The sequence below is a fragment of the Pinus tabuliformis genome, chromosome X, assembly GCF_031772625.1.
Source record: "Pinus tabuliformis cultivar Carrire ecotype Pingquan chromosome X, CPIR1, whole genome shotgun sequence".
NCBI lineage: Eukaryota > Viridiplantae > Streptophyta > Pinopsida > Pinales > Pinaceae > Pinus > Pinus tabuliformis.
The window spans coordinates 228,203,653-228,229,802 of NC_142308.1; positions in this window are offsets into that span (position 1 = coordinate 228,203,653).

The following is a 26,150-nucleotide window of genomic DNA, read 5'->3' on the forward strand; positions in this document are numbered from 1 at the left end:
GCTGAAGTCGACAAGAAGCGATCCGTCAAAGGAGGGCCTTAATGAATCCCACATCAATGACACGGAACGGAGCTAATGACTTTAGTGGAGGTGAAAACAAACTGTGACATATGATTCAGGGTGGCGATCATGAATGGATGAAGGATAATGTATGGCAGTGGATGGGACACGGTTGATACTTTCAGAATGACCCCTCTTGAACATATAACGACACTGATGCGATGGATTGGTAGCATTACCCCAAATGTGGATGGTTTGGCGAGGACCATGGTGATGAGACCAGTGAATGAGACAACCCAACCCGATGTGGTACGGAGGAAAAGTGTCATGTCCAAGAGTGACTTGCTACCATTAAACTTTGATGTTCTCCCAATTTTTCCCCAGTCATTTCTGACCAGTACCTCTTTATTTTTGTCAAGCTTGAGGAGGATAACATATGCTTGTTCTATAACCTGCCCTTCGGGCAAGCCCATCGCTATGATTTAACGAGCCTAGCGATAGGGAAACTCGTTCTCGTCTAAAGACAAGTTTGTCGCTATTTAATCATTTTAACGAATCTAACGACAAAGAAAACTCGGTCCTTTTCATCTTTAGAGAGTCTGAAAAGGTACAGAAAGTTAACTCCATAATTCCTTTTTCATCATCTAATCCCTTAAGTCCGAAAAAGTATAAAACAATACAGAAGGGATGGGTGTTCGGTACTTTTAACGAGCCGAACAAGACAAGCGCTCGATCTTTTTGTGTAATAATCCCTCAGGTCCAAAAAGATTAAAATCTAGAGGAGGGATAGCGTTCCGGTCGTTTAACGAGCTGGAAGGCCAAAACTCGGCAAACTTTTCATTTTTTACGAGTCAGTGAAAAGAGCTCAAAGAAGACTCGTTTCTTGAGGAACGAGTGATAAACAGGGATAGCAGCAGATTCCAGGTACAAATTGGAATATTCCAATCACGGCAGTGTCACAAGGATGGCTAAGTGAAATCACTCTTCGCAGATGTTCCTCAAAAAGGGTAAACACACAAATGGAAGTGAATGATCGGCCAAATGACGGTGGAGGTGACGGTGCACAAACACGACCAAGGCTTTTATGGCTGATGAATTTACGATCTCAGAAGGGTATTTACCAGTTCATTTTTTCTGAATGAGCTTGAACTCTGAAGGGAAGCCTGCTCATAAACTTATGTTTATTTTTTAACGAGCATGAACTATGCGCTAAAACTGCTCGGATCTTGCGTTTATTTTTTAACGAGCATGAACTATGTGCTAAAACTGCTCGAATCTTGCGTTTATTTTTTAACGAGCATGAACTATGTGCTAAAACTGCTCGATGATAAGTTTGCATGCCCCCAGCATAATAATGCAAATCGAGGTGCATGCCCCCCAAGCTTCATTGCATTCAACTTTGTTGATTGGAATGAAGGTTTACCATTGAGATCTGGAAAGGGGATTGTTTCATTTTTTAATGAGGTTGACATAGTAAAAGAACTATCCTCATGGTTTTTCATTTTTTAACGAGGTTGACCTGAGATAGGAACTATCCTCGAAGCCGACCAAATATCTAGGAATCTTCCGAATCCAACCAGAAGATTGGATTAGATTTCATTTTGTAGGTTTCCACCGTGGCCACTCCCGCCAGATTAATTGGAGGCGGTAGGGCGAAAGTACCCATTAAGGCAGGGTCTTTTAGGAGACCTACTCCATTATTTTGAAACGAATGGTCGCTTCCATGGATCAGAGGAACGCTTCCTGTAACTTGTGAACCATTAGGGAGGAAATTTTGTTGGTCAATGATCGTAATCTCTCCTTGAAAGGGGAATGCGATTTTCCTAAAATAGGTCGACACAACAGCTTCCATGGCATAAATCCATGGTCTTCCCAGTAGGATGTTATAGTCAAGATTGCCATCGATGACTTCAACATCTATTTCTACTGTTTTGCCCCCTAGTTCAACTCTCAAGTTACTAAGGATACCGTAAGGGGTATATGTCCTTCCGTCGAATGCTTTTAATGTTGTTGATGATCGCGTCAAGGTTGGAGATCCTAAAGTTTTCTAGCAACTCATCGACATAATACATGTCGATGCCCCCTCATCAATAATTGTTCGATGAACAGTTTTGTTGAGGGCTTTCACTTGGATGAGGAAAGCTAGTTGAGCTGGTAACTGAGGATCATATCCTTTGTGATCAAAGGATACAAGATTGGAATCTTTAGGATCCACCCCACCAATTGCTGATAACAATGCCTGCCTTTGGGATGGGCAATGTTGTAGTACTTCAAGAGTCGACATAGCAGATGGCGATTGCGCCAAATCTTCCACTATATTATAATGTTGTGCCGCTCTGGCACGAGGATTAAATGTCGACTTGTGTACTACTCCCTTTGGCGGTTTTATTGTTAATTCATGTGTGATGGGGGGTACAACTTCTGCCGAAGTTGTTGTCGAACTGCTAGGTTGATCTTTACCTTTATCGTTCGACACCTGTGGATTCCCGTAATCTTTGTTCCTTGTCGAAATTAAAGCATCATCCTGTTGCTTCGATATCGATAACATAAGCACTTGCGACGGTGAAGCATTTCCACTACCAACCAGATTTTTTCCTCGATTGGGAAACGGATCAGTTAACACAGCTGGAGTTTGCGAACTCTTTAAGAATCTTTTTAGATCAGCTTTGTATGGACATTCTCTCGTCCAGTGATCCTCATCACATATCTGACACCCATAAGGTGGTTTCCTATCTCGAGGAGGGCTTGAAGAAGTTTTTCGAGGAGATGACTCTCCTTGTTTCTTCTTCTTCCCTTTGTTTTGATTCTTCTTGCTTCCTGGTTGATTGGAGTTTTTGCCTTTATCCGTAGATACAGCATTTACCTCCGAAGCAAGAATCTCTTGATTTGCTTTTTGATTCGAAGTCTTACAGGCTTTCTTATCTGAATCCCTTGTCGACTTAGCGTTTGCAGTTCCAATCACGCCATCACCGGCATGAGAGTCACTATTTGATCCGGGAGGAGGAGGGATTGAAAATTCCGGTCTGGGGGCGTCAGGTATCTTATCATAGAGCGTGCCCGACTGAGTATATACTAAGTCCAAATATTGAGCACGAGCAATAACCTGCTCCTCTGTTACGACGCCTCCCTTGGCCACATCTTCTGTTATAGCAGGCAGAAGCGACTTTATAAACCACTCAGCCAATAGCTGATCTGGAACATAGGTCTTTACCATTCTGCGACGACGACGCCACTCATGTATATGATCTGATATATGTGTGGCCGTTGTCTGCTTGAAATTGGTCAAGATCTCCGTTCCAGTTTCGTACCTTATAGGTAACTGAAAGTGTGTTAAGAAAGTCGTGGCTAGGGAACTAAAATTGTCGAACGAGGCTCTAGGTAATTCAATATACCATTTGGCCGCCGGACCAATCAATGTCCTCTGGAAAAGACGAAGCCTTATCGAATCATCATTCAAGGTATTCGATGAACACCACAGATGGAATGTCATCACATGATTCGACGGGTCTTCGCCAGGATTTCCATTGAATTTAGGAATGTCCGAAGGAAGTTTGTGAGGAATCGCTGGCCACCAATGGGCATAGGCGATTGGATCGTTCGTCAATCGATGTAAATCTGGTAATTCTAAGGTCGCCACGAATGGCAACTGCTGATTCAGGTTTGGTGAGGCGTACCCAGGATATGATGGAATCGCCTGAGCAGTAGGTCTTTGCACACTAGTATAATGCAACTGATGTTGATATGACTGATATGGTTGGTGGGCTTGGCCACTATAAAGTGGTTGGTTTAACCCATTCTGAATATAGGGTTGCCCACTATTTGCAAAGATCTGTTGCTCAGACCCCTGGTACACCTGTTGAAACTGAGGTTGTTGGTATTGCACCATCCATGGTTGTGAAGCCATGTTTTGTTGTGCGACACTAACCGACGGACCAAGACGCGGGGTTATGGTTCCCATTTGTATCTGTGTCGTCCCGGCAGTTGGCGATTGTGGTTGTGTTGCAGGGTCAATAGGCTGTTGCATTACAACTTGGGGTTGACATACAACAGGCATCGATTGAACTTGCGACACGGTTACAATTGCTGGCGTCGTCGGGATACTAGACATAGGTACACATTGTTGCATGGAATATACAACTCTTGGTTGTTGGGGTAACATAGGTACCCAACCACTCATCGTTACTTCAGTCAAACCTGAATGTGGTTGAAAACTGCCGTATGGGTATCCCCCCGAAAGGGGAAGTGAAAGGGCATATTGCCCCCCATACGGTAACCATCCGGAGCTCAAGGGTATAGATGGCCTTTGAGGACTGGATGGCCCAAACTGATTCCCAAAGGGATCAATTTGTCTCGTTTCAACATAAGAATTACCGGGTATTATACCGGAAGAACAAACTGGAACAGACCAAGTTGTCATAATAGTCCCTGGGTGGACTCCTTCTAGCTGATGAGAGCTAGTCGGGACGGCTGGTATGCCGGCAAACATCGTCGGATTGGCAGCAGGAGCTTCTGCTGTCGCTGTGTCGTTTGGCACAGTTCTAGATGTCGACGGTTGTTCAGACATTTTAAGTCTATCCAATAAACTTCCTAACGATTCTTCAGGAACTTCTGGTGGTGATAGACAAACTTCTGATGCAGAAGGAAAAAGAGGGGTACCTACTCCAAAATGAATTGGAGTATTTTCTTGCTGGTCCTCTACGATTTCCTCTATTGCAATCAGACCAGGAGGAAGAGGAAGACCGTCAGGTCCGTAAAAGATTTCTGGTGCCGAAGAAGGGGTTGCTTCGACAGCGACAGTCGTTTGAACAACAAGACTCTGTGGACCGGTTTCAGATGGAACTGGTTCAGTTATGCAAGTACTTGTCTTCAGACTAGGATCAGTACCACTGTCCTTCTGTTGCTGTTGAACTTCTCCAATAGAGGCAGGGATTCCAGAAATATTGGGAGTGACCAGAATCTCAGATGTTGTTGGAACTTCCGTTCTAACCTTAAAAGGAGATTTTGACCTGGTCAAGCGAGTTCGCTTCGTCCGTACTACTCTCGGTTCCGGAGACAAAGGCGGTTGACTCGAAAGCCTCCCTGAACGACGGGGTTTTAATTGACTTTCCTCCACGGTTGCGGATTACTTGATCAACTAAAATACAAAAAGGGGAATTATGTTTCCGTATTGAATGAATTTTATTAGACGCTTTTAGACACAACTTTGCTTTTTCATGTTTTAAGAGTCGAGAAAAAGCTAAAGATGACTCTAGTCGCCTTCGATGTATTAACGAGCCCGAAGTGACAAATGCTCGGCTGGACTTTTTCAGTTATAGAGTTTGAAAAGGGCCAAAAGAAACTGCTCTGGAGATCTAGGCAGAGGGTGTGCCAAACCTTTCGCGAAACCACAGAATACGTTTTACGGTACGGGTGGTCGATCTTCGTGAATGCTGTGTTCACTGCATCGCGATCAGTAGGGCGGTCGACACGGCTTCCTAAGGATAAAGGATAAAAGCCTATAGGGGTCTCCCAATATACGCGACGGTACGCGGGAGCTCAAGTCCGTATTAGTGCCACCGACTCTCAGGAGGAATCACCCACCTTCGTAGAGATCGACAGTCACTACGTTTAACGACGCCGGAACACGTCTCTACCTAGACCTCTACTGTGAGCGTTATGTTACAATGCGTTTTTAGATTCATTCAATATATTTTAAGTTGATCTTGTTTATCAGTTTGTCTTTCAGGATCACCATGAGATGTATTGGTACAAATTCCTAAATGCAGCTAAAATGATAAGCAAGCTTTCACAATCTTTTTAGCTTTGAAAATCCTAACTACTGAGGGGAGAGAAAAACAATATCTTTCCACACAGAGCACAAAGCACAAACTAATGCACTTTCTCCTAGATTAGACACACAAACTTATCAAAAATGCAAATGCAAGATGCATGTATTTCTTTTCTTTTCCTTTAATGTTGATGTAGACAAAAGGAAATTGTTGTATAATTTTCGAATTCAATTTGAAGCGTAAACAAACAAGTTTTGTCTAAAATGAAAAGACGCTTTACAAGCACTTGTTTTGACACTAAAAATGTATGAATTCAAACCATAAAATGAAAAACAAACAAACTCAAACAGCCATGAACAGTAATAAAACTAGCTCTTAAGATCACAAAGACACTTTTACAGTTCAGGATTTAAGAGGTCACAGCTATACTGGTTTGCTTTTCACAATGGGAAACTGTAACTGAAGCAAGAAATACTGAAAGAACAATCACAGTTTCATCACACAACTGAGGCGGAATAATGTCAAGGAGAAGTGGTCTACAGCAAGTACAATGACCAGCAAGCAATCAGCTAAAACTCAGTGAAAACAGGGCCAAGACACAAAGGGAAAGCTGAGCAAGACAATGGCTAACTGGACCAGCGCAGGTTCTAGTCTACCAGTTTGACTCTCAGCGCAGTTCCCGAAGGGAGTACCTGCGCTGTAATGCAAACTGCCTGTGGACAGCCTGCACTGACTCACGAGAGTTTCGTCTACAAAGAATTCCGGGTCATAAAAAGCTCAAAAATGCACTGTTTTTGCTTAAATAAAAAGCTATAGGTCAAGTACAGGCTAAGGGATGATCAAGAGGATGAAGATCTATCACAAAGAGTAAAGAGTCTTTTGTAGATAGGTTCTTCAAATCTTGAATTTGCTCAACAAATGAGCAAGAGTAGCAGTCCCTCTACTTCGCTTTTGATATAGTCAAAAGCTTTTCGATTTGGTACTCTTTTCTTCAAGAAATGAATAGCAAAGTACTACAAAAACCAACAAGATACTAGGATCCCCAGTGGAGTCGCCAGTTTGTTGTGGGGAAAAGTATCCGATGCGGATGACCCTATCCCTACTCTAAAGGTGATAGTCTTTAGCAACAACTGAAAGTAAAGTTTTGATGATTCCCTTTATGAAAGTACAGAGAGAATGGAGAAAGATTAACCAACCTGGTGTCTTTCGCTTAGTCGATCCTTGTCCTCTCTCTTTGTCTCTTGTTCCCAGCTCCTTGCTCTCTTTGCCGGTCCAGCCACACACAGATCCTGCACAAACAAGAGAGCAAACTACAAGATACATGTACTCATAACTGAAGCATGGATTAGGATGAATCAAATATACATGTAAATACAATACATCAATGCAATACAAGTATATAGGAGAACATGCAAAACTTTATTGATAGAAGTAACAGGGTTCTGAGAAGGTTACAACCAATAATGGCTCCAATCCAGCAGCACCTCCCCAGCAGCAAGAACTCTCCTCTTCACCTCTAGTAAAACAATCACCCAATAGCTCTAACTGTAAACCAACAGCACCTCCTTGCTTTACACAAAATTCCAGCCCCTTTAGACCTCATAGAAGAGCTCTATATATAGGAGAGAAGAAGAGAGGATGAGTCAGCTTGAGACTGACATAAAGCTGCCTTGTGTCCTCTCCCTCTTCAGTTAATCTTCAGTTCTTGAGTCCACTTGGAGATCCTTGCTTACACATGGTGATCAAGTACCTCTTACTCATCACAGGGCGAATCTCATGAACCAAGTGTCAGTTTGGAAGCTTCCTGGGCAATTGACACCTTGCAGAATGACTGTGCCACTTGGCCAATCTCGCCCAGCGCAGGTAGCCTTCATTGCTTTTGACTTTCAGCGCAGGTACAAGGAAGAGCAGTTGACATTCAGCGCAGTTGCTCAGTGGAGCAGCTGACATGATCCAAAATTAGCCTGTTTTGAAGTGTTTTCAGGTGGAGAACTGATTGGAAGTGCTGTTGTTTGATGACCTTGTTCTTTTAGGGGTAAGAACAACATGTTTAGGGACTGAGGATCCCTGTAATTATTGACATTTCATGCTCCATGCTGCGAGGCACAAAAATGTCTATAACAATTCAATCATATTATTAGAAGCAGAAACAATACATATGCCTCTTGAGGCTAACAACTAACTAGATGGATAATATATTACCCAAGCAGTGGAAGTTAAATTCCATGTCTACTAGCACCATCAACAAATCTTAAAACACCAAATCACCCATCGAAACCTGCCAAGGTAGATAAAAAATATCATCATCACCACAAAACCTTTAGATAGAAATAAAAGACTATGTACAATATTTACAAAACAAAGAAAATGCTAGGTAAGAGTCTAGGCATAATACTTCTTGAGATAAAGCCCATTTATGGGCCCCGATAACATATTTCCCTCAAAGTGAACCAATCCATATGTACCCTTCTTTAGGACCTTTTTAATGCTATAAGGACCATATAAAATAGTTTTAAACTTTCTTGCCCCCAAGGTGTCTTTGTCTTGGTCATAGACCGAAACAAGGTCAGCATAAGAGAAAAAACTAGGTCATACAGTCTTGTCATATTGGGCTTTTACTATTTTCTTATGACATTTGTTCATTGTGGCTACATCTTGACATTGCTCATCAAGATGTTCTAAATGAATGAGACATTATTTATGACTTTAGGTGTCTGGAAGAAGATGGAAAAATAATTTTAGAGATGGAATTTCACATTCTACAGGAAAGATTGACTCCAAAACATAAAACATCTGAAAAGGAGTAAAACCTGTAGCGTCTTAATAGACATTCGGTATGCCCAAAGTGCAGGGTATAGCATGATGTGCCAGCTGAGCTTAGCCTGATTGATCGTCGTTTACAGGATGGTCTTAAGGGATTTATTGAAGGCTTCTAGTTGTCCATTTTCTTGAGGATAATAAGGAGACGAATGCTTCTGCTGAAATCCCAATCTCAAAGCCAATTCAAACATCATCTTATTCTATAAGTGACCGCCATGATGAGTGACAATCACTTTAGTAATATAGAAGCATGAAATGATTTGATTGAATAGGAAAAGAGATTCTATCCCACCATCGTTATTGAAAGTAGGCATAGATTCGACCCACTTGGTGAAGTAATCTACCTCTACAATAATATAATTGTGGCCCTTAGTTGAAGTCAGGTTACAAGTAGTAAAATCAATCCCCCACCTGGTAAATGGATCGACATTGATAACAGGAAAAGTCAGAGCTGGATACACACACATTTTTCATTTATAAACTTGACAAGGATGGAATTCCTTGACTACTTCAATACAATCTCTTAAAATCGAGGGCCAGAAATAACCTACATGAAAAAAAAATTGGGTTCTAGCAAGACTAGATAAATGAACTCCACAAGCTTCACTATGGCAATCATTCAAAACTAACTCAACTTCTTCTAAGGTTAAAAAATGTCTAAGGATAGAGTCAATCCCTTAACGATATATAGTATCACCAATGATAAGATAATTTTTTGTGAGGTAACGTAACTTTTGATGTTCACCCTTAGAAAAAGACTGAGGGAACTTCGAAGTATGGACGTATATAATGATATTTCCATACCAAGGATCTTGTGAAGAGATTAGAAAATATGCTAATCTAGAAATGATCCTTTATAAAAAAACATCTCCTTCACAATGAAATTCTGATATCAATTCTACAAAGACCAAAGATTTCTTTGACTTAGCTAACATAAAATTGAGATCAAACTCTTGAAAAATGAAAATCCATTTTTTTATTCTGCCCTAATCGCTTGCTTGCTGAGAACATATTTAAATGGGTTGATGTTAGCCAAGAGTAAGGTTTTTCTATGAACAATGTAATGATGGAGTCACTAAAAAACATGAACAAATGTGAAAGATAACTTCTCAACATGAGAATACCTAAGTTTAGGACCAACTAAGGCATGACTTAGATAATACATCACATGCTTCCTAAGGGCGTTGTCTTCACGAACCAGAACCATACCAATGGTTGATTCTTCTACTGCAAGATACAAGAGTAAATCTCTGCTATAATCGGGTGGACTTAGAAGAGGAGCAAAGGTCAATGCATTTTTCAAAGCATCGAATGATCATTGAGAAAAGTCATCCAAAATAAATGGAACTCCTTTCTTGAGTAAACACATAAACCCTTTTGTGATCTCAACATAATTTACGATAATTGTTCTTAAAAATTTGGCTTTTCCTTAGAGACTTTGAAGTTGACGGATACTCGACGGGGAACGAAACTAAAGTATTGCCCCAAACTTGAATGGGTCTACATGAATCCCTTCATTTAACATGATGAATCCCAATAATCGACCAGATGTAACCACAAAAGCATACTTATTAGGGTTCAACCAGATTTTATGGTAACGACATGTCTCAAAGACGAAATGAAGGTGTTTTGGATGTTTCTCTCTCTTCTGAGAACGAGCAACTAAATCATCCAAATATGCCTCAATTATATGCTTGATGTCAAGGAAAGCATAAGACATGACCCACTGAAAGGTAGCCCCAACATTTTTAAGGGAAAAAGGCACTTTCCTTTACGTAAACAGACCCTAAAGGAAAATAATTGTTGTATTATGTTGGTCTTCAGGACAAATTTTTATTTGATTATATATAGAGAATCCATCCATGAAGGAAAATATTTCATTTCCAACACACTCAATGATAATCTGATCGATAAATGGAGTGGGGAAATTATCTTTTGGAAACGCTTTAATCAAATCCCTAAAATCAATGCACACATGGATTGTTCCTTTCTTTTTATCAACAAGGATTGGATTTGAAATGCATTCAGTCAAAGGAATAGTGTAGATGAAACTTTACCTAAGCAACTTCTCTACCTCAGCCTTAATAGCTACAATTTTCCTGGGATTAATTGATCGAAGCTTTTTTTGTATAGGCTTTTCATTTTCATAGGTCTTGATCTCATGTTGAACTATCGAAAGATCGATTCTAGGTATTTCTTCATAGGACCAAGTGAATATATCTAGAAGATATTTAAAGAGATCAGTATAGATTTTTATTTCTTCACGAGAACATTAAGGTCCAATAAAGTTACTCTGAATAATATTGAGATTCATGGAAATGTTCACTAGAATGGTTTCCAAAATACTAGACATGTTACCTTCAGCATAGATATGTGATGGAGCCAAAGAGTTCTGGAAATTTCTACTAGAGGAAGGACTAGAAAATTTGATTCAACTTCACAAAAATCAAGGAGAAAATAGGACCGATGATGCAAATCATCCCATGGTTTTTCTATACATATCATTGCTTCTAGAATTGCTTTGTCAGATGGTAAAACGATATCAAGGAAATCCATAGCAAAAGTAGAATCAACTGTTAAGGTCAGAGCCACATCCCCATCTTAATCCTCTGATGGGAGAGGGATGGGATAAAAATCTATCGAATTCAAAATAGATTAATACATAATTTATGTTGCAGATATTAGATAAGAAATTCTACTTACTTTCTCTTCTTCTGGTGGGTCCGTAAAGTGCCGAATGCATATGTGATTAGTTCATTCGCCGATTGCGATATGCGATGGGATTTCAAACCCGATATTTTTGTATATCACGTTTTATAACTCCGGCAGGTTCGTAGTCATGTAGTTTGTAAAGGATTGGGTTAATACACCAATGGAAAGGGCCGATTACGATTTTCGATGGGAAGTGAACGGAGCACTGAAAAGGAGGAATCGATGGGTTTATGCAACAGATTTAATTCTTTTTGAGTTCTGCGGTAAACCAAAGGTTTGCATTAATTTTTTTGTATAGATGGAAAATTAGTATTAGAGCCGAATCTGAAGAAGAAGGCAATTGGTGCGGTTTCCTTTGTATTTTGGCAAATCAAAATGCCCGATACATACATGAGCCTAGATTTACGCATGGCTAACACAGTTTATCACAGCTAAAATGGATTAATCATTATTTAGGCATATATAAAGGAACTCGACGGCGGATTAACAAAGCAAACCAGTAGTTATCATCCTCTTATAAATTAAGTTATCTTCTTGTTATTTCATGTTCTTTGAGGTGTCTTTTACCCTCTATACAATCCTATAATAGTTTTTAATTCAGATAGTTAGGGAAACAATTTAGTAGTTTGACAGTTTCAGAGATTAGCAATTGTTTCACAAATGTATAAAAGGAGGAAAATTTACAAAGAAGAGGTTGGAATTTTGGAGAACCCGGAGACAAGGCCATTGTATTCATGATATACTTGTTGATTAATGAAGAATCGAAATTTTCCATGCGTTTGTTGGGTAAGATTTTGTGACTTCTCTATTATGTGTCATCTTATGTTTTCTTCCTTCAAGTATGGTAATGAAGCTGCAGGTCTTTATTTTCTTAAGTAGATAAAGTTAAATTTCCTTAAAAGAGCACTCATGTACTTGAAATTTTCACCTTTCTCTCTAAGTTATGAATAGTAGCTTCTGTGCAAGGCAGCATATTATCTTTAACTTCCCCAAGAGTCATAGATAGTAGGTTCTGTGTTAAACAGCATATTGTCCATGATTCAGTTCTCACCTTCATAATTTTTCTAAGTTACAAATAGTAGTTTCTGCATAAGGCAACATACTATTTTTAACTTCTTCAAGCTTTCTTCATTTATCATTCATAATCAGCTAATCAAATGGCATTCTGATATTTCCTTGTCACCTGAGTATTGAGAGTAAAAAACCAAGTCTCCAGGTCCTTCAATTAAGAACACAACATATATCTAAGTGACAACAAACAATAATCATTAATGTCTTAAGCACAATTTATCCACAGCCAGGAAATTGGTTTCTTAAGGTACAACACATCCATTGATCATTAGCACAGTGATATAAACTATGATGGAAATGATGAGTTGAACTTGAGTAAAATATATTTTAAGTCATAACACTACTTTGATCACTGGACTAATTCCAAGTTGCAGGAATCAAATATGAAGAAGGACAACTAACATTCATCTATTTCTAGGAAATGATAAACACAATAATTTTGGACTAAGATTGTGAATCCTTCTAACCATTATCCCACAAGAGAGGTGATGTAGAAGCTTGCAATCACAAGTTTTATAGCTTAACCTATACTGAAATGCAAGAAAGCTATGAAATGCTTTGAACTAAGATCAAAACACAAGTACAAAAGAGGGACCGAAGCCTCTGGGTTGGGCCTAAACCCCAGGGCCTCAGTCCTCTAAAACTATCTCAAATGCATCTTAATAACCAAGTTCTCCTTATCAGAAAGCATAAGTCTCATACATCACATAAAATTTCAAAATGACAATGTCAAGCTCTCAAATCAATAGCTGCACCTAGTTGAACCATAACTTCAAATCCTAATGAGATTTTCATATTGTTTATTTATACAAAAGGGTTGCTAATAGCATATCCCTTGAAAATAGGAGTGATTTCCTCCTTGATCTCGGAAATAGTGGATCTAGTCCCTCTTGAGCTACACTTGCACTAGGAGTTACTCGGATGTCAATTAATTCAAACTAGTGGGAGACGATGTTGTGATCCCAAGTCGAGCTAGGGCATTATGGTGGTGGAAAACCCCGTAGATTCTCTCTTAGTTGCCTCCATCAAGCCCATGTGTAGTAAATTCCTAAAAGGTACTTCATTTTCTTGCAATTAAACCAAATTAGGCTTCATACAATGAAAAACACTTTTTACTCTTCTTGCTAATGACAATATAACCAAAAATCGGAATTAATGTGAGAAAAGGATAGTTTTAAGGATAAAGTATGGAATAATGATGTTCCATATATACCTATTGATGGGACTCATCATCACCGACCTGCAGAAGGTGTTGCTCATCCTTTAAGAAACTCTTTAATCCCTGTGAAGCTCATTCATAGCTCTGGTGGCCTCTGTGACATCCCAAGGCACCTCAAATGGTGTGCCTTCTAGTGGGTAAAAACCTTCATTTGTCTCTATCTCATTCCATTCCTTCTTCTCTTCTTCTTGATTGCTTCCTTCTTGTAAGTCTAGCAACAAGAGTGGATTGAGTTTGAGTCATATCTAGTTAATCTTCATCCTTTGCATGATTCTCTTATATGATTATGGTTTCTCCAATGCATTCCTTAGCATGTGATATTCTCTGAATTGTAGACTGTGGGGTAAGGCATGCCATCTTCTCTGGAAAGCTTGCAAATTTTTCGTTCCCAACATTCTAGAGGTGTCTTCAAAGTGTAGGATTTATTGCTCCTAGGTTTTAATGTATTTTTGTTCAAAACCATCATCAAAGGAGATGAGTTTATTATAGCTAATGACATCCTTAGGGCTCACTAGCTCTGCTCTGATATACAAGGGTTCCTTCTCCTCTTTTTTCATTACCTGTGTCACCTCGTCATCCCTTGTCTCTTCATGAATCAACCAAGATACTAAATACATGATATGTATGTCTCCAAATATTGAATTGGGATCCTAAAAATTCATATCTCTCAAGATGAATCTGTGCATGTAGAATTCAACTAATTTTGCCTTGTCTTCCATACTAGTTGGTTTGAAAAACTCAATAAACCGCTTGTAGTCTTGAAAAGGCAAGGACCCATATTGTGCTAGAGTCTTTATTTGGTACTGCAACCATTGTTCTATGAGGAAGATAGAATAAGATTTTGAAGGATGGATGGATTGTAGGGATTCCATAGAGATGCTTGCCATGGTGACAATTTTTGTTTATTTCTCAAGCAACCTCTCTCCCACCCTTTTTTTTTGCCTGTAGTTGCTCATTTTATAATAGACTCACTTAGTCTCAAATAATTGATTTATTTTCCCATTTCAATGACTTTCTCCTCCATGAGGCCCACATCTTTCACCTTCTTGGATTTGGAAATTTGCATCCACCTATGGGTTTTGCCTCTCTCTATCTCCAAATCACAGATGAGTGGGAGTGAAAATTTTTCAGGGATAATCATTCTACTTTAAATTAATTTGTAGTAGGATCCCAAGGTATCTTATGGATTAGGTTCCCTAAGCTCTTGGAAGTCATTTTAAATTGATTTTGAGGTGGATTCTTCTTCTTGTAGCTTGTTCTTTTTATCTGGTAGCTTCCCTTATTCCTCTTGTAGCAAACCCTGCCTCTCCTGTAGTTTCTATTTTTCTTCTTGTTCAAGGGTAGTTTGTGGCTTTGGTTTCTTTAAGGTAAATGACCTAGTGGTGGGCCTACCCACAGATGCTACAGGTGATTTGGTTTTTATTTTATGAGAAGTGACCTCCTCAATATTTCCCTCAATGGGTCCTAATTATTCCTTCTTACTTGGTGATTCATAAATAATGATAGAGACCATTGTGGGAGTTTGTGGTTTCCCCTACCTAATTCTAGTTCTCTTCCTGGTCTTGAAATATAGGGGAACCTATCTTGGTTTCTTCCTTTTGGGCTTGAAATGTGTGCTCACTGAATCCAATGTTGTCGCTACTTCTTGTTTAGTATCCCCTAGAGATAGACTTGTTTGATGTGATTGTTTCTCTACTTCTTGGGGTTGAGAGGTCTCTTTAGGGATTACCCTCTATTCTACTTATTTTCCCCCTCTTCTCCTTTAAGTTTTGCTTCTCCTTTCTTTGTCTTTGTTTCCTCTTTTTCAATATGTTTTTCTCTCGTCTTATTTTGTTTTTTCTGCCTCTTCCTCCTCTATTTTTTCTCCTTCTTCTTCCTCTGTTTTTCCTCCTTTTCCTCCAATGATAGAGTTTGGTGTTTCTCTAGGTGTGATGGCTTGGGTTTCTATGAAAGTCTCCCTATCCATGTCCACAAATTTAGTCCATATGACAAGGATCCTTAAGTGGCTCGAAGCATCCATCACTATTAACTTGATAAGGCCATGGTGAGCTAAGCGTTGGTGCTTTCCTTCCCTCACCTTTTGATGCATCTCAATGATTTATTGTAGGAGAAATTGAGGAACACTAAGTCTTTGAGGGAGAGGCAATTCTACCTTGAATCTAAACTTATGGAGCAATCTGAAGTGGTAAGCATATACCACACTCAATCTCCTTTCATAAGATATATATTTGAGAATATGGTAGGCCACCTCATCCCAGGGGTAAGGTAGGATTTCTATTCAAACTCCATTATTATCCTCCACAAGATTCTCATTCAAAATGAAGAAATTTTTCCTAGTTGTGGCACTCGCTACCTTGTCTTCTTTGCTCCATCAAATCCCTAGAGTTAAGGTGGTCACTCTGCTTATGCTTTTAGGACTTAGAGAGATTACCAACCCTCTAAAAATAATGGTGGCACTATCTTTTCCTTGAGAATGCAATGCCATAGAAAATTCATGAGTGATATCATCATCATACCCCTTTAACAACTCAAATAAACCCAACCATTGGTGTCTTCTAAAGATGTCCACTACAAAAGGTTGTTGGTGAATCCTCTTGATGTCTGAGGGTTCTGTTTTGTTAAACCATCCCTTCATTTTCTCTACTATCTCTTCTTGGTGTTACTTAGGTGTGTGATTCATAGTTTTCAAAACAATCTTAGCGGTGAAACAATGTTAAATTTCTTGGTAGCATTGATGGATAAGGATGCTAGAATTATTATCAAACAAATTATTTTTCTTGCTTCTAACCACAACAATCTCCAGAAAGACCTCCTACTGCTTAACTAATTGCTACAGGATACCAATTTCAAGCAAATGTTTTATGCAATTGGATGTAAAAACAAAAAAGGTAGGTGTCACTTACTCTTTTTCAAACAACTCTAGATGTGTATGATGGTTTTGAGACAATTTTGAGCCACTATGTCTCCCTTTTCACCCTTTAATTTTTCCTGTAGCATATTCTTGGCCCTCCTATAGCATTTCAGACCTTCTTCTAGCTTCTTCCTATAGCACTTGTAGACAAGGTTTGAAACGCCTTAGTGGCACCCTAGGTGGTCTGATACAATAGCTTGTCCTGCCTCTAACTCTTTTTTGGAATGAGAACTGGTGAAAAAGAAGTTGACCCTAGTACATAATATTCTCTTTGGGATAAAACCTCTGAGCGCTATGGTGACATGGAATCTACACGAGTTTCCTTTTTTGGACCATTTTCCCCACTCTTTGTAGTCATTTCTCCTCTCCTCGTGATTATCACCCCACTCTTCGTAACATCACCTCACTTTGAGTTGACATCTCCATCTTGCATGGGTGACTAACACAAAATTAAGTTTTCTATTTGAGGGTGGCCAAGTTCATCAATCGATATGGAAATGGGAGGTTGGTTCTGAATGATAGGGTGAATGAGGTCACCTTCGTCAGCTTCCTCCCCTCCTATAACAATATATAGAGTGCATATTGGGTAGGGGATTGTGTGATACAATAGATCCTCTTCCTCATATTCTACCCACAAGGGTAAGTCATGTTCAATAGAAGCATGAGCACGAGAGTACAATACCTATTGTTTTGATAAATGTCCATTCTTAATAGTCACGTTCCCAGCCCTATAACTAATGTAGGCATTAGCAGTGGCTAAAAAAGGTATTCCTAAGATAAGAGGATGGCCAATAAACTTGGTTTTGGATTGGAGAACCAAGAAATTAGTAGGATACGCTGAAGATTCAATGGAGACCATAACATATTCAACAATTCCCTCAGGGGCTACTATGGATCTATTTGCAAGCTGCAGCACTATAGTGGTCTTCCTCAAATCCCCTTGGAGATTTAACTTTAGCATGGTTTCTTTAGTCATCACATTGATTGCATCCCCAAGATCAACCAATATATTAGGTATTTTAATGCCATTAATGTGCACATCCACTGCTGGGATTCCAAGGTCTAGGTATTTCAGGAAGATTGCCCTCCCAAACATTAGATCATATAGTTTTCCTATTTTTATACCAACAGTCATTGATGTGGCGAATCCCTTCACTTGCTTCATGTTCCTTCAGCTTGATCCATTGCTACATTTTTTTTACATGCATACATCTACACTTAGTCAGATACACACTAATCCTTATGTCATCCTTTAGATCTTCCTATTTTCACACTCCCATGGATAGATTTGGACTCCCCCTACCCGAGTCTCACATTCACTTGCATGCACTGCACAATATGGTAGCTCAATGCCTTTGCCTTGGCTTCTGGAATTGCGAAGAGTTTTTCCATGCAATGTGCATTCTCTCCCAGACCTTGTCTGAGACTAAACTGCGCATTGCACAGTTCTAGTCAGTAGGCTTCCACATTGACTGTCAGGACTACGTAGTGCACAGTTTCCACTATCAATTAATCACCCCTTGTCAAGCAATGCTATGTATTTCCTCTCATCAGATTTTCTGGTTGCTCCTTGATCATGCTATAAATTTATATTTGTAAGAGCTAATGTTTTCTTGACATGAGTGTCTATTCTATGTTAGAGGTACCACACTCGTGAAGCACTTCTCTCCAGTAGTCATTATAACATGGGACCAAAGAGAGCTTCTTCAAGAGTGACCACTGAAAGAACTACCGGGGAAGTATTTGAGAAAGCACCAGTTTACTTGCCAATACATGCAGATTCCCAACTATTTACACAAGACAAGCCAACACTAACATCGTAGCAAAACCAACAGTAGTGGCAGAAGGCAACAATCCAGAATAGGATCAAGGAAAGAGGAAATTGCTAACATAACAGAGGCATAAAAAAGTTGCAGAGCAAAAGTGTATTGAGTCTTCATGTAGGTAGCATTGACAGTAGAAGAAAAAGGAAGAACAAGACACATACAACATAGTAGAGGAAGAGAAAAGAGCAGAGCTTGTAGGTAGAAGAACTGAGATGGTAGCAAGAAGAATGAGAGTCAAAGGAAGAACAAGAGTTGAGAAGAAAAAATAACAAGAAGAACAAAGGCAAGGTGTAGTGATAGAGCAACAACGCTAATATAGGTTGACGATCTAGAATATCCAGTAGCTGAAGAAGAGAGTGAATATATTCATCTTCCCTCACCAAACCTAAGTACAAGAACCAAGTCCAGCTAGAGGTCGACAGGTACATGGAATGTTTGATGCGTGAGGCCAGCAGTGATGACTTGCATCTGAGCATAGACAACATGCATAATTACATCAGTGGTCCAACCACACTTAGCACAATGTTGCGCATGCTTCAAGACAAGATGGACACATGTTTCAAGACCACATGCCCTAATTCCGTGGAGAAGAGATTTTTCTTTCAACAAGACAACATCAAGAATTTTTGGGACATCATATCACAATACCAAGCTTGGCATTAGTACATGGATGAGAAGCATCAGGTGGGTGTTGCCGAGTTAGTCTTTCTCTAAAGCTCAAAGTCATAGCTTTTTGTTGTATTAGGCTGTCTCTAGCCTATTTTGTCTCACATGGGTACATGTGGAAAATGTATATTATTGTAAACATGTTGTAAGTGAAATTCCAAGTGTCACTAGTGGAATGCGAACAATCACTATGTATTGTGAAGACTCATGAAGGTATTCCAAGAGTCAAAGGGGAATGTTAAGAGTCACCCCACCCTTTCTATATATAGAACCTCATAACTCATAGTACAGGCTTTTGGGAGCCAAGATTTTGGCTAGGAATTGCTTAGAGAAGGCTTGAAGAGTATTGTGATGAACCTTGTCATCTCTATAGTGCAGAGTGAGTACATCTCTTTGGAGGAGCAGGTGGTGTTGACTGTAATGTTCCACTATTGGGGTTAGTGGCTGCTAATGGTGTATGTATGCATGGAAATTTCACTTAATATATATAACAGAGCCAACACATTTTCATGCATATGTTGTTATTGTAGTTGAACTATTTTGGTTGCTTTAGCAATGTTTGTTATTTAACTTACACATTTGTGCATGAGATATTTTGTATGCAATTGTATGAATCTTGTTGCAGACTTATTGTCAGTTTAACCTGTCACTTTGGATTATGGACTATTCCTCTTTCCATCTTGTGATGTCATTCAGCTTGCGTGTTCCTTCTGGGTTGCATACCATTACAGGATTCTAAGGGACACACTTCCTCTCCCCTCTGCGTGATAGAACCCCCATGCATCTCACTTGACTCACTGCAAGGTCACACACTTTCTTCCGATAAAGGTATCACGCTTACCTATGCACGAGATCATAGTCAAGCCATTGCTTTACTACCCACTGTTGGGACTACTACTCCAAATGGTTTGAGTTCTAGTTAGGACTTCTTACAGGGGAGATCCCCTGACATGTTCGTCGTTCCAGCACCATCAACACGTTTGTAAAAACTTAGAAGTGAAAGTGCTATATGCAAAGTAGGTTGGATTCTACTCATGCCACCCTTAGTTATGACATTCGATTAGGTTGTTCAGAGACCTTTCCTCCTACTTTTCTATAATGAAAACTTTGTTGATGAAAGCACAATTGAAAGCTAACTCTAACTAGGGAAGTAAAACTTCCATTTGTTCAACTTGTAGACGTTAACTATCATTTCATGAAAGGGAAAAGGGATAATCTAATTACAGAAGGAAACCTACTTTATCTTGCCTAATTCATAAAATTAGTAGCATAATTCCATGTATCATCTATTTACTTCATAGTTGCTTGAAAATAAAAAATCTAACTTGTATCTTGCTTGTAATTAGAAAACTAATTCTACTATGTTTTGCAATGAGTAAAAGGAATGGTTGGAGTGATCTAGGAGCTTCTCTTAATCATAAAATCACATCTTGGGTTCATTATTCATCATGACTGAGTGAAGGTTGAATCGGGGAGTAGAGAAGGTGAACGAAAGTGGTGCTATAGGCCTGCTACACGGGGTTGGTACAGGAGGTCCTTTAATACTACAGAAGGACCCGTAATGCTATAGGAGGGGTTCCGAGGGTGTTTTTAGGGTGGGTATGATGTCTTGAGGAAATTAAGAGGTGGATGGAAGTTATAGAGAGTGAAGGTAGGTTGAGGAAAGCCTCTTATCCAATCTTGGGGCCTTTCAAAGGTTTGTCTTGCACTAGGATGAATACCCGTGGTGTTGTAATTTTAATAGGCAGAGTAACTGTGGAAACATAGTTTTGGGAAATAATTGAGGGATGGAAAGAGAGGATGGAGGATTCCAAAATGGAGGTGAAATAGGTTCCCTCCCCTATAGATCAATACAACCCCGCAACCAGCTACATGTATATGTCTGTTGATTATTAACACAGTGATATAAATTACGATGGAAATGATGATTTTAATTTTAATAACATCTGGTTTATGCCATAAAACTACTCTAATCATTTAACTAACTTCCAATTTACAAACATCAAATATGAATAAGGAAAACTAACATTCATCTATTTCTATGAAATCATAAACACAATATTTTTGTGTTGAGATTACGAATCCATCTAACCATTCTCCCACAAGAGAGGTGATGTAGAAGCTTGCAATCACAACTTTTATAGTTTAACCTCTACTAAAATGAAAAAAAAAGATATGAAATTCTTGGAACCAAGAACAAAACACAAGTAAAAAATAGAGACCAAAGCCTCTGGGTTGGGCCCAAACACCAAGGGCTCAACCCTCTGAAGCTAGCTTAGATGCAACTTAATAACCAACTTCTCATTATCAAAAAGTAAAAGTCTCATACATCACATAAAAGTTCAGAATTACAGTGTCAATTTGTGAGTTCAATACATACACCTAGCTGAACCAAAACTTCAAATCCTAATGATATTTTCATCTTGTTTATTTATAAAAAAGGGTAGCTGATAGTAGCTCCCTTAAAAATAGGAGTGATCTCCTCCTTGATCTCTGAAATAATGGATTTAGCTCCTCTTGAGTTTTACTTGCAATGGGAGTTTTCAATGAATTCAGACAGGTAAGAGAGGATGTTGTGATTAGGGAGTTATGGAGGTGGACATACCCCCTAAATTATCTCCTAGTTTCCTCCATCAAGTCCCTGCATAGCGAATGCCTAAAAAATGTTTCATTTTCCTATAATCAAACCACATTAGGACACATAGTATGTAAAAAAACCTTTTTATTTGTCTATTAATCATAATATAATAAAAAATGTGAATTAATGTGAGAAAAGGATAGTTTTAAGGTTGGAGGATGGCATAATGATATTGAAGATATACCTATTAATGGGACTTATCAGTAGCTCCAACATTTTTCAATTGAAAAGGGATTTTTCGATAGGAAAATGTGCCATAGGGACAAATGAGTGTGTTTTTATGTTGTTCCACTAGGAGAATTTTGATCTTATTATAGTTGGAGAATCTATCCATAAACAAAAATATCTCACAGTGAGGAAAACGATCAACAATCTGGTCAATGAATGGGGTAGGATAATTGTCCTTCAGACAAGCACAACTAATGTCCCGATAATCGACACACACATGAATTGTTCCCTCTTTCTTCATTACAGGAACAATGTTTGACACCAACTCAGCTAGAGGAATTGGGTAGATGAAACCAATGCATAGAATTTTTTCAAGTCCGACTTTAATAGTGAAAAAATTCTTGGGATGGACCAGACGAAGGTGCTACCAAACTGGTTTAGCATTGGCATATGTCTTGATTACATGCACAATGATTTTCAGATCAATACTCGGGATTTCTTCATAAGACCAGGCAAAAAAATATCTAAACTCCTGGAATAGGCCTTAATAGGTCTTGATTTCAATGGGATAGTAGGATGCACTGATATGTGGATTCTCAACCATGCCAGGTTTGATCAAAATATCAAGAGGGATAGTCTCTTCAATATTCAAAAAGTTATTGTCATAATATACCTCATGTATGGATACATAAATCATAGACAACTCAATGATCTTGGGTCGATAAATTTCACTAATATCGTCCTCAAAAGAATCTTTCAAGGAAAAACGGTGGTGATTATCGTCCCACAACGCATCACCTAGAATCATGATCTCCATGATGTGCTCATTAGTAGAAAGTGTATGAGAGAAAGGATCATATGATGTGTTATAATATAGGGAATGGTCAACCCAATTGATCGAAGAGGAGCTATCAGAATGAGCCACACAAGGTGAATATACGGCTTCATAGTTGAGCTCAATGGGGTTGAGCGACATATGCTCACCAAAAATGTCGATATTAGATTCATCTAGTATTATCTCAAGATCAATTGGAGTAGTACAATAAGATATCATGTTGATATAGGAAACCGAAGTGGATCTATTGGGAGATGAAGGAGGAGGAAGCGAAAAGGTTCCCATGAGAGAGGAATCCTTGAGCAGTCCAACCCTCACATGCTGATATGAGTGTGGGGTTTCCCCAACGAGAGGGATGCTTCCAATAACTTGAGAACTAGAGGAAAAGAAAATGAGTTGATCAATGGCCACTAAACCACCTTTATGAGTAAAATAGATCCTTGAGAAGTATTTCTAAACAATAATAGCATTAGCATAAACCCATGTACGACCCAATAAAATGTTATAATCTAGTGGTCCATTGATAACTTTGACTTCTATGGATATGGTCTTGCCACCTAATTCGACTTGTAATGAATTCAAAATACGACAAGGTTTGTAGCTTTGTCCATAAAAATCTTTCAGAGTGGTTGGTGACTGACTTAGTCTAGGAGAACTAATGGCCTTCCAATAGGACAGAGACATAATACATCTAGAGGCTCCCTCATACACAATAGAGAGATGGACGTTTTTACCATGAAGGAAAACCTAAATCATGAAATATAATTGAGCTGGAAGCTGAGGTTTATAGTTCTCATGGTTAAAAAATAATAGGTTTGAATCTAAGGGGGCAATACATCCAATTGCATAAATAAAAGCCTTCTTTTGGACGGGAAAATTTTGCAACACCTCAAGAGTGGACTTAGTTTAAGAAGATTGAGAAAAATCATCAAATATGTTATAATTTTTAGTGGATCTCATACGAGGGTTGAAAGAATACTTATAGATAACAACTTTTGGAGGCTTAGTCGTCAATTCAGTAGGAATCACATTTCAAGTAGGATCCAATGGAGATATAGTCAAACTGGTAGGTTGATTAGTAGCCTGACCTTTCGATGGATTCACATTACCATAGTATTTATTTCAGGAGGCCACCATAATGTCATTTTTTGGCTTAGTGGAGGAAAACATGAGAATTGAACTAGAGGAAGCATGATCCTGGGCATCCATATGAGTCTCCTGATTCATAAACAGGTATGTAAACACAGTGGGTGCAAAATCTAATTTAAGGAATTGATTCACTCTCGCCTGATGTGGAAAGTCATGAGTGAAATGATGCCAATTAAAAATAAAATATGGATAACGAGGTTTCCACTTTTCTTCAGAAGACTCATTGTTTTGTTTATCCCACGAAGGGGAATCTTTCTTATTTTTACCATTTCTGTTCTTCTTACTTCTAAGTTTCTACTGAGATTTTCCTTTATTAGATTCAATGACATTGATATCGGCAGTAGAAGATGAAGGAAGAGTGGAAGGAGGGTTTTGGGTAGTCACAGTAAGAGCCAAACCAAATGGTTTACTCATCGACTGTGAGCTAGTAGAACCAATCACACCACCAAAGACATGTGATTCTTTACGTGGAGGTTGAGGAACAAATATTGGAAGGTTGCAGAGCATTTGGTATTGTATCATAGAGTGTACCAGATTGGATATAAAAAAGATACAAATGCTAGGCATGAGAAATTAACTACTCTTTAGTCAAATATCTGTGCTTAGCAACTTCTTCTGTTATGGATGGTCACCAAGACTTAGTAAACCATTCAGCTAACAACTGACTATGAAAAAAGTTTTAACCAAACAATGATAGTGTCATAACTCATGAATGTGATTAGAAATGCGAGTGGAATTAGTTTTGTTGAAAATTGTTAAAATTTATGTGCCATTCTCATATTGGATGGGTAACTCAAAATGTGTTAGGAATATAATGCTAAGGAGCTAAAATTATTGAACGAAGGCCATGATAGTTCAATATACCATTTCTCTTTCATACTGGTAAGTGTGCACTGGAAAATACATAAACGAATATAGTCATCATTGGGGGAGTTCTAAGAAAACCACAAATGATAACTCATAATGTGTGTAGATGGGTCTTCTCAAGCATTTCCATTGAATTTTGGGATATCACTAGGAAATTTCATGGGAATAATTGACCACCAAGGAGAATGGGAAATAGGATTGTTGGTAAGCTGAGTCAAATTTGGAAATTCAAGAGTTGCTACAAATGGAAATTGGTTATTGAATTCCAGTGGAGGATACACCAACAAGATGGGATGGCCTAAGCAATAGGTATCTATGCTCCATGATAAGGAGGGTTTTGATAAACAGGTATCCGCATTCTAGAGTTGGGAGGATTCTAATAACAAGAAGATGCATAACCTTGCTACCTAGCTCTAGAATAACCTTCTAAATGTTAAAATGACTGAGTTTGCACTCATTGGCCTTGATAATGGGCTCAAGGGATACCTTGATAAGGCTGATATTTTTTCCCTATGGGATTTTGCATCATCCCAACATAAGCTAAGTTTGGTGGTGGCTATGCCATACCATAAGCATTTTGACCTACTTGAATTTGAGGAATGCCCTGTCCAAGAGATTGAGACTGTAAGGTACCTTGAACATGTTGGGTAGGTGGAACCAAATACCAATGAAATAGATTGTTTCATAGATGTAGTTTCTGAAGGCTAACTTACATTGGTTTTAGCTTGAACACATTGAGGTATAGATTGATAGGTAGGAATTTGAGATGGAGATGTCACAGGTTGAGAATTTAATGATGGATCCACAATTGAACTAGTTTGTAGTGGAAATGTAGGTTTCCAAATATTAGTATTTATTCTTGGATATGGAGGACTCTAATAAGGCTAATCATTAACTTGTGGTATATCGATGATACGTTTCCCCCTGCCGAAACAGGAGGGTAAAATGGAGGAAACTACCCCACAAGCGAAGGGTTTCCAACATAAGGTGGATTAGGCTATTGTAGGTGTTCCAAGAGATGATGACATGGGAGAGGTCCATGGACAAGATGTCATGCCAGAAAAGCTACCAAACAATGATTGGTAACCAAGCCGGATAGATGAACCACCATATAAATGTTTATGTAGTGATGTTACAAACAATGAGTAGGTTGCAACTTGGGTTGTCTCAGTCATAGTGGTAGATACAAGTTGGGAAACCATAATGGATCCTTTCATGGTTAATTGTCCCAAAGAGGATTTCCACATGAAAATCAAGGGTGAGTGAAACGAAGAGAACCAGACAAAGGAACTTGTGATGGAGTATGAGAAGGAGGAAGATGATAGGTATGATAAAGATGACGCCCTCTCAAATGAACAAGAGAAGAGGGACAAGGTTCTTCCTAGGGGATCTCTTCAATAATCATAAGACCATGTGGAAGTGGTTCACCGTTGGGTCCAGGATATATAGTTTGTGGTTTTGTCTGAGACAGAGGAAGAGAAGAGGAAGGTCCTGAAGTAA